The following is a 17,821-nucleotide window of genomic DNA, read 5'->3' on the forward strand; positions in this document are numbered from 1 at the left end:
GACCTGGCCCAGACAGCAAAAAAGGACATAAAATACAAAATGCAGGTCATTCTCCACTGCAGTTTCTTCACCTTCTGCTTTGGCAGCAGCCTGATGGTGCACTCTAGCAGCTGGCACAGTTTACTACACTGCAGTCCTGCAGGGTAAGTAGAGGGCCAAGGCTCTTCGGCTCTTTTTGAAAATTTAGGGATGACCTTCCTGGAAGAGGAATCCAGCTAGTGGTGTGGGACTGTCTGCACGAATACTGCTAAAGAATTATGAACTTGGCAATTTTTAGGCAACAAAATTTATTCATTGTGAAATCTTTTGTCAATGGAAGAAACTGGAAATTTTGTAGGGAGGTATATTTCTATCTGCAGTCACACATATCATGCAGCTTTTTTATTCAAGAAATTGCAAATCTGCAGACGTCCACTCTTGTGTAAACACTGAAGCTTTCTGTCACGTATAGCTCAATTCAGACCACTTCTTAATTGCAGAATATTGACRTGATGAAAACATCTCACACAGTTCTTCACCAAAATCAGTTCAATGAAATTCTATCACAGTTCTGTGCAAAGAAAAACAGGCTCCAGTGAGCATGGAGGCATCATTGACATATTAGCAATATTTTCTTTTTAAGTTCCAAGGCCATTTAGGYACCGTGTATCTCACTGATTTTGAACAGCAAACAGGAACTTTGAATATTGCTGTACCACAAGTAACAGTAAGGCTCTTGCCTGTAGAGTACTGAAACTGAGCAGGAATCCACCAGTGGTTCATTTACTGAACCAGAAGACAGTTGCCTAGTTGCCTAACTCCTGCCCCAGAGGCAGGACCTCTGCTTTTCCACCTKCTGGGTGAAAGCCTGTGAGCTCCAAACACCAAGAACAGGGGGAAAGAGCTGTCGGTATCTGCTGGCTCTGCCTAGTTGCCTTGTCTCCATTAGGGTRTGTGCTTATCTAAAGTGGCTGCAGATGAGGTGCAATTCAGTATCAACATATTCTGTGTGATAAGAGCCCCTGCTACTGGGCTGTAGCATATAGAGGTTTCAGTGATACCTTGGATGAGTAATATACTTAGTTAGATTCTTGGATATCCTGCTCTTTTATTTTGCTGTCCATTGCATGGCAAGCAAGTCAGCAGCAGGTCACTCTGCCAGGGGAGAGCAGTGCTGGTGTGTCACAACGTGTGTGGCCACAGATACCTTTTGCAGGTTTCTTTTGACCCCTGTCTCATTATTTGCCACCAATGGGAAACAAATTCTCATCTGGCTTCTGGTTCAGCTGTTGTTTTCTGGGATTTGGTGACTTAAACTCCTTCCTACTCTAGTTCCGGAGAAGTTAGGGGAGGTTCATCTGGGGATGATTAGGAGCAATATTTCAACTTCAGAAGGCAGAATTAGAGCAACTTGTTCTCCAGTAGTCTGTGTTGGTGCTGAGACGCATCCTCTGTCTACCAGAACACAACCATTGGGGCAGTTTTGTCAGATCGTGCGGGATGGGACTGGAGGGGAAAGGGTCCCAAGATTTTGGGAAAAACTTCTTGGCTTCTCCAACAAGTGGTCTGTCTTTGTGGTGCACATGTTTGGTCCAGTAGGAGCTGACCAAATTGCAAGCACCTACCTGCTTTCTGTAAGTCGTCATATAGCTTGTCAGTATCACAGCCTAAACTGATTTGAACCTGTGCCTTTACSCTGAAGAGCTTGGATGCCATGACCAATAACTTGTGCCCTTTACCAGAGGAGCTGGCAGATCTTCAGCCTGTGCCAGCTGTTGTTCCAAGAGACATGGGCATCCTTCTTGTGCTGATGTCTATCTGGGATTTTATTTCATTTTACTGAGAGTCTTTTTTTTTTAACTGCAGAACAATGAAATTTGCATGTTTGAAATGCTAATCTGAGCTTAGCTGCCCGCTGCATCCTAACTTAAGCAGCCTATGAGCACATTTGGCACAATGTTAGTTGCCCGAGAACGCTGGGCAGAGAGCACCCGCTCATGTGTCAGACCTCCCTGCTTGGATGGCTGGCAAGGGGRGCTGCAGCTCCACACAAGAAGAGTTTTATCCCTCCTCTACTTCTTGTGTGTCCCCGCAAGAGAGGGGCATAAACCAGTTCTTAATAAAAGTGTTTTCCTTCTTAGTTTATATTAAGATCTATAAAATGAATCACAACAGAGTCCTAGTGCTTGCATTATACGCCTACTCCATACACCTACAGCTATCTCACAACAAATCAGCTCACAAATTATACTTCTCCCTGCTACTTTGTCATACTGATATTAGAATGGTAACTTATTAAAGACTGTTCTTTGTGATCCAATAACAACAACAACAGTAATCAGAGAAGTGCATGACGTCTGACTGAATGTCACTCATTTTAGGGAGGCCAGAAACAGACTTAAGGGTCAGTAAGACAATAATTTCCTTGATAAAGTAAATTATGGAAGATTTTCTTTCTGTTAAAGGATGAGGCTTGTGATAGGGACTGTTAAATTGTGCAGTTCTTCTGTGTATGTTTTGTTACTTCTCTTGATGTTTCCCAAAGACCTCACATTTGGGTGGAAAATACATTTGTTCCAGTATCAATGTCTTCCTACAGAGTAAGGGAAAACAGACATACTGTATCATCAAAAATAGCATTGCCTGACAGCCTCTAAAAGTATACATCACACATTGCTAGCTATTTTAAATAGCTGGCTGAAAGAAGAAAACCTTTCCAACATATTTCAATTATAAAATAATGACACATTAACACTTTACGTAAAAGAAACAGCTCCTCATCAGGAGAAAGGTAGAATGAAGATGCTTAGTATTTCTTAGCCATTTTGAATGATGGAAWGGAAAGATACCATCAGCCAGCTCAGATCCTGTGAGGATACATGCTCAGGAAATGCCCAGGGAGAAATTAAATGAATCAATAAATGAGATACTCTATCACCTAGAGAGTGCTGCCGAGTTATTATAACAGCTCAAAGCTTCCATTAATGACCCATGATCAGACCATAACACTGAGCAAAAATTATTGCTGAATGGAAAAGAAGACCATACCGTTCATCGAATGCAATTCTGTGCCCTAGTGTAATCCATGTGTATCTTCATTTGCTTCAGGAGAATCTTTTAGCATTTTTATTAGAACAAATTGAGAGGACCATGAGGGCCTTTGATTTTTCTCTCATCACTCTTGTTTGGATTTTGGAGCTGGTAAGAAGTGCAGGATCCACAGGTACTCCAGGTAGAAAAAGGAGGATAGGGATTAGGATATCCGGATAGGATTGCCTTTCCTTACTCTATTCACTCTCCAGAGCAGCTGGCCAGTTCTTTTAACTGCACAGTATGAAGAAATTGTAGCTTTTTTTCAGGGCTCAAAACAGTTGGCACCTCTTCCGGACACAGTGTGGCCAAACTGGTACGACACAGGTAGTCATTCAGGGAGAGCTTACATTATTGGCCAGGCTTTTGTCATTCTGTGAGACCTTCAGCAGAAGACCAAAAGATGGTTCCTCTTCAATCCCTCAGCGTACCTTCCCACACATTTCTTCTCTTATGTATCCCTTAAACCTTCAGAACACAGTTCTTCCCTTAGCAGAAAAATAATGAGCAAATTTTCAGGCATRGCAGCTTTGTGGTTGCAAGGAATAGTAACAAGTTTTTTGCTTCCTTGCTTTTGTAATCACTGATTCCATGGACTTGCAGCAGGGTTTTACTTCATARTATGCAAAGAACCGAAGAGCCATAAAAGAGCCACATCCCTCTATCTGCGGATGCTAATAAACACATGGGATGCAGCTGTGCCCTTGTCATGCCAGGAGTCATTGGCAGACTGGCTGCAGCCAGATAAATTAAAAATAATGAACCTACTTAAGTAACTTAACCCAAAAATGTGAATGAGCTTAACTAATGAAAGTGCTCTGTATTTCCTAGACAATGAGTAAGAAAAAAACTCACTTTTAAAAATTAAGTTCCAGAGTAAATGGAACTTTGTTCTATTGTAATATTAAGGAAAGCATTGATAATTTGGGAGAAACTCTTTTCTCTGTATTTCTATGTCTCCTGCTCTGTCTCACTCTTGAAAGTCATCACATCTCCAACAGTAGCAGGATCCTGGTTTTGCCTTTTATTATTATCCAGAGAGCATGCAGCAGAGTTTACTGGCAGTACAAAAAGGTTTAACAGTGAGCTGAAAAACAGAATAACCTGGACATGCTCTACTGCTGTTTCTCCTCTCTAGATGTGTTCTCTGGACAGCATCAGAAAATGTTGGTTTGTCTTCAAGCAGTGATGTGAAAGGTTTATTGCCGATATCATAAATTGGCTTTCTGTTTGTAGAACTGTGTGATGAATTTACAGGAAGGTCAAGACAGTGCTGTCTGAGAAGACAACAGGAATAAACTATTCTTTATTGTTATACGGGAATACTTCTATATGGGAATTGTCCACTGCCAAATAATCATCCACTGTTGAATACAAGTTACTGTATTTCAGAACAGCTTTTGCTCTTTGGAAGTAAAGACATAAAGTTTTGGGATCAGGAGTAGAGTATACACAGAGGTATCCTGATACAGCTGCTGTCACTCTGCCACTCAGTTTCAGCTGGTAGAAGTGAATTATTGAATAGTTTTGAATTGAATAGTATTGAATAGAGAGATGCAATCCATTTCAGTTGGGCCCCCTCCTTGGGGAAGATCCTTTTGAAACATAAGTTGAGCCTGACAGAACTGGCAGATCATTCCTTGGCTTTACATGAGAAGGCAGCAGACATGGTAGGTTCTTCACCAGCAATTTGAGCTCTGAGCTATACATTCAGTCTTCCTGCCACTTTATGGTTAGAATAAAACCACAAGGGTTTTTACTTGCAGATCAGGCATTATCTATGTGTGAGGGGAAAACTCAACAGATGCAATATTATCTGAGGAACTGACAGGCTGTGGAGACAGAAGTGTGGACAGATGTGGAGCTCCTGAGTTGTAATTGTGGCTTTGGTGGTTCCTCRTAAGTACAGTTCAGTTTTCTTCCTTTTGTAACCCTTGTTTGTAGAGTAGCAGGGATTAAAGTGTTAATGGATGTAATGGATTTAGAAATGGAAAAAGGTTGTTGAAGTGCTGCTGATATTATTGGTACAGCGGCAACTCCAGACTAAAGGGAGTAAGCTCTTCCCTTGCCTAAAATTAAATGCAGACCCATCACCTTCCCAAAGCTGGAGTTAGGGGTTAGTCATCCTTGACCCGCAAGTTTCCACAGCATTTTTTTTTTGTTGTCGTGTTTCTAAGGGGAAGAACTTTATGAGGCAGAATACTTCAATAGGCTTCTGAAAATAGATGTGTGCAGGTGGCAGCATATTTGGGTTGTGAACTGTTTGTGGATAATGAATTACACTTTCCCTTAATATTGAGCTTGTGCAGCATCAGCAGGGAAAAGAAGAAAAAAAAGAAAAAGAGAAAAGAAAATGGAGAGAGAGAGAGGATACCTCCTAATTATCTAGCAATTCTCCAAAGAATGCATTTGGCAAGGTATCAGCAGGAGTTAATAAACATTAATAAAACTYGAAAGAAACAGTAAAAAGTGTTTGATTCAGAGGTGGTGCGTACTTGCCTGCCACTGCTCTGACTGGTGTGTGCTCTCCATGGCTGGGGGAGAGCCCACTTTGTCAGGGAGCTGTGGGAGGTGACCCTGGCAGGGACATGAAAGTCCCACCTTTCGCAATGTGCCGTGCCAGGCTGATGGAAATGACTGGTGTTAGCGGAGCAGCAGGCGCGGGGCTAGAGGGAAGCTCAAACGGAGAGTCTGGGAACGTGGCCCATGTGGTGATCAACCCCCGCCACCACTCCGCCCTCTTGAGAAGAGTCACTAATAAGAAAGTGGAAGACAGATGGTCTGGGGAAGAGATCTGCAGCYGAGGTGGGAGCGTGCTGCATGCTCAGCTGTCGTGCCGTCGTGAGCAGCACCAGGGCACTCTGACAGAAACAGCTCGTGTCAGTTGTTGGTCAAAACCTGCTGTTGAGGAGATGGCTGCTGCTGTGGATGTTTGCTTCCACTCTCCCAGTCAGGCAGCATGTTCTCACTGGTGTAGGTAATCCTGGATGAATCAAGACCGACAGGGATCCAGGCTGTGGAACATAAGCAGCAAATGATGTTGTGATTGTACAAGCCCTGAGTTGTACCTCGTCTTAATCTGTGTGATATGAGAGGGCTCTTACAGAGACTTTCTTGGGGCAAGCGTGGCTGCCCATGAATCTTGGAGGTGTCAAGGAGATARAAGAGGCCCATGAAGTTCAGTCAATGATTAAAACTTCTGAAGTGAACTGGAGCAGGAAAATGAACTTGCTAGCTGAAGAGCTGATGGCTGCAATACCTTCATGCCCTTGAAATCCTATTCAACTTTTCCCTTTTATTTCTTACCAAAGATCTCTATTTGGTTTTGTTTGTAGGTGTAGTAGACCCTTCATTTGATAGCTCCTCTTTGGTAAGAAATTAGTAGAATCTATGCCCCAAAATGAAAGTTTTTGTTTAGCCCGTCAGTGTTAATGAGCCATTCCAGGCATTCCAGCATTTCTGCCATGCACAGATTTTACAGTGGTCGTGACCGGATGCTCCCATAGGCTGACCTTAGCAGGAGCTCCTGATGGAGCAGGCCCGGGCCTTCCTGCCTGTCTCATCACCCAACAAGGGCGCAGGGCCACCGGGGCAGCCCCTGGCATCGGGCAGCACTGCAGGACAGGAGTGGGCCGAGGCATTTCCTGTAGGCCAGGCCTGGGTGGCCCGTGGCAGGCACAAGGTGGCCCAGGGCACAGCTGGGGCCTGGCACCACTGCCATGTCGTGGGACAGGGACTGATGGCCGTAGGCTGGGTTGAAATAGGGACCTGGGGCTGGGTGAGTGGGAAGGAGACCCCTGGGGTTGACCAGGGCCACGGAGGGCCGTGCATGCCCTCAGGGCCTGCAGAGTTGCTGCTCGTTGCTTTGGAAGCTGCCTAAGGCTCTGGAAAGACCTCAGGGTGAATGGATGGGTGGAGTGTGGGATATAGGAAGCAACAGGCTCTTTATTTTCTGTTGACTTACAGCTAATGATGATCCGTGAGGGAAGTCTGTGGATAACAGATGATGTGGGTTCCCCTCCAGTAAACAAGTGCAAATCTTTTGGCAGGAACTCCTGGCTCCGGTGATTCACCATTGGGGGCATAACATTTGCCATGGGAAACGAACACTGGAAAGACTAGGAAGGACCCAGTAAATAGGATCAATTGTATTCAGAATGCTTTAAGCTGTTGTTTTTAGGGAAAATCTTTGAGGGGAACACCTGTTTCTGGAGGTAAGCCAACTTGCTGCTCATGCACAGGAAGTTAATTATTTTCCTAATCGACTTCAGCGGTACAGCAGATGCGTAATGAAAGATTGTTAATAAAATGATAAAATATGTCATTAATGACAGTGCTGATAGTCCTGAGTATTTTTTGGAAAGGAATATTATCTCAAACCCAAAGTTAGTGAGACAGAGTTGGAAAAGAAGAGTTATTAGTTTGGGGGAGGAAACAGATAGAAGACAGAAAAGAGAAGCCCAGAAGAACTGCCTGAGGCAAGAGTCATCAAAAGAGGCAGGACACATACGGAGAAGATAAAAAGGCACCTAAAAAAGATAAACTAATGAATTTCTGATTTTTCCATAGGCTTCCTAAATGGAGCAACAGCACTGTTTTAAGGCATTCATTGTAGAAATGAATTTAAACCTCAGCTGACATTTTTGATTTAAGCAAGGTGTTATACCTAACTTGCTTTTTGCAAATATCTTCATCACGGGTGTCATTTCAGGTGTGTCCAGATGGACTCTCCGAAATATTTTGTTAACTTGCAAAAAAAGAAAAAAAAAAGTAGTAGTTGAAAAGGGCACAGTGGAAGATAACCCTTTCTCATTAAAACTTAGTTATAAATCACAGTGCCCTTGAAGCTCTTCTCGTTACCTTCGGCCTCCATCTTCAGCAGCTATGCAGAAAACCAAGCTCAGCAGTGTCAGCCACAGTACAAAGGAAAGCCTTCCTGCAGGAAATCTAAGGATTTCTCTGCCCTTTTATTTATGACACAAAATGACTGCAAAATTGTAACATCAGAGACCTCATTTTTGGAAGCCCTGCTGTAGACTGAAAACACACATGGCAGTGTAGGACTCTCATCACCCACTACTGCTCTTTCTCCCCCTATCTCCACCCCCGCCTCTTTTTTCTTTCTTTTTTGCTTCACTTCTATATGAACTAATGGCAGGTAGAAAAAAAAGCAGTGCCTTGGGGAAAACCTTAAGCAGCACCATGTAGGAACTTTTGTGCTGAATCAGAGCAATGGTTCATCTTGTTCTGGCATCTCACCTAGGTGAACGACTCCACTGAATCAGTGGGTAGGTGATTAATAAAAAATAACTTGTGCATGGACAAAATTTCCTCCTAGCACCTGTCAGATACTGGCTGGAACCTCCTGTGCCGCAGGAAATTTTGTGCTCCTTCTGAACACCTTCATTTTTAAAGAGTTACTGATTCTGGAAGATGTGCTTATAAATATTGTTTTCTTAGAGCTTTRCCTCGCCATGTGATTAATTGGGAGTGATCCCCATTAGGTTCTGCAGAGCACTCTTGCAATCTGTCAGAGCAAGGATCCCCCTGTAAGAGTGACCTTATACTAGCCTCACCAAGCCTGTTTTTATTTTTCTGCTGAAGAGCTGTCAGTTATTCACATTTAAAAACATTTCTCCTGTTGCTAGGAGCAAAACGAGAGAGAAGCTGTCAGCGTTCTGCCTCCTGAGTTACTAGTTTAACACACGTGACACATTTCATGCATCCTTTGGGGTAAACASACTTTTAGTGCGTATTTTTCCATTCCCAGAAGGTCCCTTCCACCCACTGCCACTGTGCTAGACCTTCAAGCCCTTTTCTTAAGGCCACTAGCCACAGAGTGGCCTAAGGCACTCTGGCACATCTGGCATCCTTCTCACCGAATCCCTGCTATAGTTGTCCCTGTCCAAATGTGAAAAGTGTTGTTGTGCACATCTCTATTTTAGGCAGCTCTTTTGTGCCTCCTTTCTGAAAATCAGGTGCTCATCCCAGTCCTTTAGCAAGGTGGAAACTCAGGTTGCTAAAAGCAGCTGGCGTGTTTGCTGGGGTAGCTACACATGCAGACTGCAAAGCTTAGCCTATTCTTGAGCAAACGGTTAGTGCTGCTCTGTGCTTGAAGGCAGCTGGGAGTGCTCAGCTCTTCTTGGCAGTGCAGAATCACRGGCACTGGGCGAGGAGGAGCAGTTGAAAGCTATAGATCTTCTTCAGCTTCTGCCGTTGATTTGTTACCTGAGAAATGCTTTCAACATTCCCTCTGCTTTGGAACAAGGACTGGCTGTTTATCTCATTCCTATGAAGTCCAACACAGAGGGCTTCATCTTCTGCGGGGATCCCTGTGTGCTGCTTGTAATGCTTGTACTTAGCAGCTATCTTACTGATGTATGCTTTGCAGGAGGGGAGCTGGTAGCAGGCTTGCTTTCATGACAACAAACATKTAACTTCAAGTTTAGTAGAACTAAATCCTGTTTTTAAGAGAGAAAAATCSACTCCCCTTCAGTCCTGTATTTCTCCTAGAGTTCCTGCTAATCCCTTTATGGCTATATCCATACCTATGAGCTCCTGAACCTTATTAAGAGCTGCCCGATTCACAGCTTATTCTCTGGAAATCTGTCTTCTCCGACCTGTTCCAGGTCACCAGCAGCCTCTTCAAAGAGTGCAGGGTAAAGAGTAGAAGCAGCTCTCTGTAATACCAACATTGCAGATGAACATACCAATAATGCTGCACAATGCAAAAACTGACACCAGGCTGTGAGCGCTTCTGTGCCAGCTACGGAAAGAAGTGACACAGATGTCACTGTGACTGGCCTGTGAATGCACACAGCCAGGCATAAATTGCTTTTCAAGGTACTTGATGAAATTATGTCCTCTAAACTTTCCCGGTTCACAGGGTATTCCAAAGGCTTTCCCATTTTGCCCATGGCAGGGAGAAAATAGGCCAGAATGACCTTCCATCATGATCTTTGCTTCCATTAGCAGAGCCAATCCATCTCCTTTCCAGAATACCACCTTAGTGGCCTCTCTTAACTAGCACCAGACATTGGGACTGGTTTCCCTTTGSTTCCAAGGGTGAGAAAGAGGCAGCCGTGGTTTCTATAATCACTATTGCTACAACCAAGGCATTACTGGATAGCACCACTGCAAGAGACCTGGGCTAGATTTTGACTTCCTGGAGCTGTGCATGCAGTTTAAAATGAAAACTAACAAAAGTATTAAAGAATCGTTTAAAGAATTAAAGAATCCAACCAATAACATTGGAATTCACCAACTACATCAAAATTTCTCCTCTTTCTATTGAACGCTATGAATAATTAGAAGTCTCAGCATCAAAAGAGTCTAAACCTAGAGGAAAAAAAAAAGATTTTTTTTCTGTTATGTTCTTGAGAAGAGACATGTAATAGTTTTTTGTTGTGATAGTGAAGACTTTACCTCAAATCACCTGTCTTGTTATAGAGAATAGAGAACTGTGTCTTTAATGGTGAAGATAACAAGATATTTAAGGGTTCTGAGTGTATTTTTATTAGTAATTTCACATCTGATACAATACCTTCTTATTCATGTTCTCATAAAAACAAACCACAAACTGTAGCATCCTAGGAATATGGGATATTTAACGTCTCATATGAAATCAGGGCTGTAGGATTTGCCAGGAACCATGGCACATTGTACAGAAACACCTCTGACCCTGACAGCAGAGACTTTTTATTACTGAAACACTGAGATAGTCTCCTGCTGTGTGTGAATCTCTAGCACAAAAGGASCTGGGTGTTTTTAAGCAAACCATTATTTTTAACAAAAGATGTTCTTTCAGCCAATTTTGTTGAGAAAAAAGCAGCAGACACTTACTGTTAAACAAGCTTTAGAGTTTTCCTTTCCAGGGAAAATAGCATGAGTCTGGCATAATCAATGGCTCCAGGACAGTATGATAGAAATGCACATGCTATTGAGTAGCTGAAAGTCCGGCAGGAAGCACCAGGAATGGCAAACGACAGAGCATATTTCAGYATCAGCATGGCCAAAGCGTTGCACTGAGCTTAATCTTTACACTTGCTTAGCAAAATGCATTTAAACTGAACCTTTATTTCTCTGTAAAATGTCAAATTTCATCTAAAACCAAGCCTGTGATGGACCAAATATTTGCAGCTTCTTTTAGACTGTGACCTTCTTCATCCTGTACTTTGCTGCCAGGAAAAATGGCAGAATGGCTTGGGAACTGCTCAGCAAGCTGGCCAGGCAAAGCTGGAGCTATTTTTTCCATCTCAGAACCACCAGCCCTTACCTCGTTCTGTGATTATCTCCCTTTTATCATTTTTTTCCAAAGGTGAATCTTTTTCTTAGAGTGGCRAGGATGTTTTTGTCTCTCTGCCCGTCTTCCGCTTGGCGGCACTTCCCAGGGATGGCAGACAACAGGTCACACTGAAGTTCATATGGTCTCACCAAGTCAGTGGCATCGATTTCCATGCTAGTTWTTGCTTGTGATCATCCTATTCTAGATAATTCTTGCTCCCTGGGAGCTGCTGAGCACCAGTCAGTCTCCATGCCATGGCCTGAGTCCCTGCAAGGCAACTGTGGCAGGGGRGACAGAGGATACCACTTAGCAGGGCCCTGTGCCAAAAACCCTGTCCAGAAAGCACAGTGACTGCCCTGGGGTGAGTGTGAAGCTCCTCCTCTGTCACATTAACCTGTGTCACCAGCTGTGTCAGCTTTATGGCCATCTTGTGCCACAAAGATGTGCTCAGGATGGGTGGATCTCACCCTGGTTGAAGCCGATATGCTCAAAGCACCATCACCAAGTCACCATTTACTTGGTGACTTGGACATGATGTGTGGCATACCTGAAATGGCACGAGGATTCCAGCAGGTTTTTGATCTGCTAGATACTGCTGTGGAGGATTGATTAAAAGCAACTGACCAGATCAAGGTCACGGTGCACCTCTGTTGTAGGAGTCATAATCCCTTGAATGTGCCTGCCCCAAAAAGGGGAAAAAAACCCCAAACCCCCAAACTAGCAGAGCTGCYGATTGCCTCAAGTTCTCGATTTCTTTCCATGGGCAATTACAACCTTTGTTTAGTTTAACAGTGGGAGTAAAGTGGGGGAAAGCATATGAAAATTTTTRGAAAAATACTGTAAATTTCTTTCTTTAGCAATATATCAAAAGACTTTTTTATTATTATTTTCAATGCTGCCTATAGCAATAATAATGAAATAGGTAATAAGAATTGAAACAGAAAATTCATAAAAATGAAAAAAAAGAGTTTTTTTGTATGAATACTTCCAACTTGTGAAAAATCCCTCATCCTTATCCCAGTATAGCAAAATTTGATATCATAGGTACAAATTATGGAAAGTTTTGTTTCAAAGGAAGCGAGCACCTTCTAATGGGACAAACTACAGCTGCAAGATTTTCAACCAGTTGTGCTTGAGACACGAGGTCTGACGTGAGGTCGGTGTCAGGTGTTTGGGCGAGGAAAGCACCGTGTTCCCAGCCACAGATTAATCTGCCTACTCTGAGCCAAGGTAAAATTATCTTTGTTCCCTCACAGTTTTGAATGGGCTATTTGTTGCCTTTTAACTACCTCACAGTGAAAACACAGGGCTTTTCTGACAGGGGAAATAAAACGTCAGCCGTGTCCTTTACCAGCACCTCGGCAGCCGTGTGGGAATTGAGGGCACATTTGCCACCTCTACCTTAAAGAGAAACTCAGCTCTCAGAAGTCACTGAAATGTTCGTGTAGAGGATGAGTAACAAGGAAGTGCTGAATTTCAAGGCTGTTACCCAYGGCAAGGGTTCAGGCACACAGTGCAAGATCGCCTAGCTGGTCTGTACAACCATTCTGATCCGAAGCTGTAGCCCCAGATTTATTTATTTTTTTTAATCTCTTGTCAATTTTGTTTTCTCTGGTGTGTTTAATTCAAGGCAGTGATGTGCTGGCAAGGGCTCTTGGGAACTGCTGGTTAAAATGCTGCTGCCAAAATGAAGAGTTTTAGAATAATTTCCTGGACATGGTGGAGATCAGCTCCTCTCTGAGTAGTCTCGAAGCTGCCAAGGCACAAATACCATCACTAAACATGACATATAAGGTCCATTAGGGCCTTATACGATCCTAAAAATAGCATCATTGCTGACAAGAAAAAAAGCACCCAAGTCTCTGTGCCGTCTACTCAGGACCACTATTGTATCCACAGATGCACAACACAGTCTTGGGAAAACATATCTTGGTTTTCTTTTGAAGTAGGGATTTCTTTAAAAAATCACAGGAGGAAATGGAGAAGTGATAGATCAGCACTGATGAGAGCTGATTTTTAGGGCTCTATATGTGGTTAGTGATCCTGAAAAYGTGTTAAAAGAAACTGATTTTCAGGAGGAAGTTGGTTAGTGCTGTCAGAATATCAGCTTTCCTCATGTACCTAAGGTTTAAAGCAAAGATGTCCCACSTTACTAGTCACTGTGCAGATCATCTGTTTGATCTCTAAGGCAATTAATGCAGGCAACCATGTTAACCATGGTGTTGCCAGCAGGTCGAGGCAGGGGATCCTGCCCCTTTCCTCAGGTCTAGTGAGGCCGCACCTGGAGCATTGGGGGCAATTCTGGGCTCTCCAGTATAAGAGGAATGTGGAACTTCTCGAGAGGGTCCAGCGGAGGGCAACAAAGATGATTAAGGGACTGGAGCATCTCTCGTATGAGGAGAGACTGAGTGGGTTGGGCCTGTCTAACTTGGAGAAGAGAAGGCTGAGAGGGGATCTGATTAACATGTATAAACTCATGGAGAATGTAGAGAGGAAGYGGCCAAGCTCTTCTCAGTGGTGACCAGTGACAGGACAAKCGACAATGGGTCTAAGTTGCAACACAGAAAGTTCCATCTCCATGTGAGGAGGAACTTCTTCACTGTGAGGGTGACAGAGCAGTGGAACAGGCTGCCCAGGGAGGTTGTGGAGTCTCCTTCTCTGGAGGCCTTCCAGACTCACCTGGATGCTGCCCTGTGCCACGTGCTCTGGGTGTCCCTGCTGGAGCAGGGGGATTGGACTGCGTGATTTCTAGAGGTCCCTTCCAACGTCAACCAGTCTGTGATTCTGTGATTCTTAGTGAAGTATGAGTGTTAGCTACACCTTGCAAAGACAGCAGGCACCAACTTATGTCAATTAAAATGCTTTTAAAGCAGTTTAAGAAAAAAAAAAGAAAAAAAAAGAAAAAAAAAAAGAAAAAAACATTTTTCCTGATGTATTTTGAAGTTTCTGACCTGCTTCTCCTTTTACTATTGGTAATGATTGCTGGGCAAAAGCTTATTAAGCCTTACTGTGGTTATGGTCTCAACTTGCATACCTTTGTGTTACAGGCAGCTTAACAGTACAAGTCATCACTCAAACCCTGAAGAAAATATTCTAAAATTGGGGCCAGAACAAGCTTTATATTCTCGACATTAGCACTCAAGAAATGCACAAATCAGTGAGCTAAATATTGACGGTGCTATTCCGCACAGGTAAGCAAGGCAGGCACTTGCTCAGTTGCACGCACACCGCTTTGGACGTCAGCACCTGAGTGTTGGAGAGCCGGTGTCGGCTCGGAGGGACGCGCTAATTTGTCTCCATAAGYGTGAAAAGGTCTTTGCTGAGCTCTTCAGCCACCAGAAACAACCATTGACAGTTGCAGTGTGAGARCACAGGACAACCCTGCTCTGGATACCAGTGGAAATGTTTAGAAAAGCTGTGAAAATCRGTGGCCTGTAACATCTGGGCTTACATTTGTGCTTCTCTGTCCTGCAGGAGCAGTGTGACAGGTTCACTCATGAATGCCATGTTGTGGTTGTCTCAYCAAGACCTGCATAAAAGGAAATGAAACTACTCCTGGTGGTGATGAAGCTCTGTTTTTGCTAAAGCTATAGGAACCGGGAGTTTTAATGATTTGCATCYTGTACATCCTGCAGTGTGCACAGCCAAATGTACAAGGTCTGATAATCTTGATTTGTCAGAATTAAGAAGGCTGATGAAGTGATGCCAATTCTGGCCACTCTCGGTCATACACTGGATTCAAAGGCCTTCTTAGCTCCCGTGAGCAAGCAGCCCGTGCATYGGTGAAGAGGAGCATCTCTCCTCTCCCTTCTGCACAAGCCTTGGCCCGCTGAAGATATCCTGATGCCACCCACAGGAGGAAGCAGGTACTCCTAGGAGCTCTGTCCCTTCCAGCAGCTCCCTGTCCTGCTAAGCAGGGGTGCTGAGCAGTATTAGCAGGACTAGCAGGTGATATTAGCAAGCAGAGGAACTGTCAAGGCGCGTAGCTGTGTGGGCTGCGGGGTGAATATCAGTCTGGGGTGATGGTCAAGGCYCTTGCTATATCCGTGCCTCAGAATGGGCAGTGTGTTTGAACGACGCAGCCTAGGGCAGAGGACAGAAATCCCAGTTTCAGGGTTGGTCCTGATTTGGTCAAGCACGGGTCTGGGTTGGATCCCTCTCCTTMCTTGCAGCTTCCTCACGAGCAATTTGTAGTCACACGTGGACCTCCCCCGGATGCCTGATGAGCGGATTTCAGTGCTTGCCTCTCTTTGAGCTGCAACTGCTGTTAGTAAGCTCAGGGATTTGCAAGATTCAAGTAAAACTAAGGRAAACCTGGAGAGCTTCATTAGTTTTCTAGTTAGGATATAAGGCACTAGGTGCTCTAAATGAGGAAGAAAATCTCAGCCTTTACATTTGTGAAAAACAGTAGCAGAGAAGAACTGAGCAAAAAAGGAGGGAAATCAGTGTTTGTGGAAGTGAATTATGTAAATCTCACTGTACTATAAAAGTAAGTTTACCTCTGTGGGTGCATGAATACAATGACCAATCTTTGATTTTCCTGCAGTGAACAAACAGCTGATTAGCGTGTTTTGCACAAAATGCTCACTAAAACCCTGCTTTTAATTTGCACTTTAGCCACACTGAGAAAAATTTGGATTTACAGTGTGTATTTCTAAGATGTGCTTTCCATGCTGGCAATGTGGTGTCAAAGTCTCTAACTAGAGAGCCAGGGCTTCCTGGCAGCGGGGTTCAGCTGCCCCCCAGTTGTTGCTGGTGCTTTTAACATGGAAAGCGAGTGCCGAGCGCCCTGGCCGGGCTGCAGGACGCGTTCGCCCGCCCGCGCTCCTCGCTTCACACCGCGGGGCTGCCRGCTCAGCACACACCAGACCTGAAGCTGAGGGCACAAGGAAGGTTTGTGCTCCTTTCCCTTCCGTTGGCTTTTGCTTTGCGGGGAAGAAGCTTCCTTGCAAAGCGTTGTGGCTGTGTGTCTATTTGGGGAAGGACTGGACACAAGCGCGGCAACTCTCTCCCTGTGCCTGTGCTGTGGGAGCTCTGTCACTGTCAGGTCTGCAGCCTCACGGAGCCTGGGGAATTTATCTTCATCAGGCGGTCGGGAGGGAGGAGAAATGAGAGTGCCCGGGTGGGGAGCTGCCGCACGGAGATGCTGTATCCCGCAAATATTTCSGCACGTGCTTAGCTGGGAAGCGCGAGCGCAGCCCTGTGCGCCACCGGAGGATCTCTGGGCAGGCGGCCAGGGCCTTGGCAGGGAGGCACCTCAGCCCGAGCGGGACAGAGCGTTTGCCACGGGYGGGCAAAGCCCAGCACGCTCCCGCTGCCGCAGGTGCTCGTGCCGGGGGTTAACCACGAGAAGGATTTTCCTGCTTGGTAGGGGCTGTGCTGTCACTCCCGTTAGGACATCCATAGGGCGCTGTGTAACTGGTACGAGCCCCAGTGCCGGGAGTAACTGTGTGACCACCGTGTCCTGTGGCCCGGCAAGGCAGCGCTGCCGCGTGGGGCCCCAATGCCGCCCCGGAACCGGAGCTCCCTGCCGGAGTCAWGGAGCGCCCGGCGCCTCGGGGACCGGCATCCCGGTCCCGGGGTGTCTTGGCCGCTGCGGGCGCCCCTGCTGCCCGACGCCGCCTCGCGCGCGGGCCTCGGCGCCCTGCACGGCGCGCTCCCCGCGGCCGTTCAGCGCTGGGGCTGAGCGGGAGGCGAAGCGGGGCGGGGAGCTGGGGCCGGGCAGCTGGGGCCGGGCTGGCCGCGCCGCGGGGACGGGCCGGGACGGGCCGGGACGGGCGCCGAGGCGGCGCCGCGGCTCCGGTGGCGCCCGCCGGGGCCCGCAGGGGGCGCTGCCGCGGGCTCGGCGGCTCCGGCTGCGGCGCCGCGCGGGGCCGGGCGGCTCCGGGGGCGGGGAGGGGGGCGCGGGGGGCCCGGCGCGTCAAGGCGCGCCCGCCCCCTCCGTGCCCGGCCCGGCCCGGCCCTCCCCCGCGCGGCGGCGGCGGCGCTGGTGGAGCCGCCGGGCTCCCGCGCTCCTCCTCACATGGGGCTGGCGCTGCCGGAGGCTCCGCGCCGCCCTCCCGCCAGCCGCTGAGCGCGCACAAGGCGCCGCGCAAGGGCGCGCGCCGCCAGCCAGGTAGGGGCGCGGCCGTTGGCAGCGGCCGTTGGCGCGGCCGTTAGTAACGGCACGGGACGGGGAGGGGAGGGGAGGGGAGAAGAGGCGCGCGGGGCGCGAGCCCCGGGAAGCGGCATCGCTGGGGGCTTCTCCTCCGGGCGGCGTCTGGAAACGGTCCCCACGGACCCAACTTCAGGAGGGAACCGGAGTTAAGGTTGCTATTTTCTTTCCCTCCCCTTTTTAATCCAAGGCAGGTGACTTTAAAGAGCCGCGAGTTCTCCGCTGCCCATGCCGCCTGCTCCCCCCTACTTTTGATGTTCGTGTAAGGCTTACAACCGGAGAGTTAGCTCGCTGCTTGTGATTCCTGATTCTTT

The sequence above is a fragment of the Nothoprocta perdicaria genome, unplaced genomic scaffold (genome assembly GCF_003342845.1).
Source record: "Nothoprocta perdicaria isolate Ctin4 unplaced genomic scaffold, notPer1 scaffold_150, whole genome shotgun sequence".
Classification (NCBI taxonomy): Eukaryota; Metazoa; Chordata; class Aves; order Tinamiformes; family Tinamidae; genus Nothoprocta; species Nothoprocta perdicaria.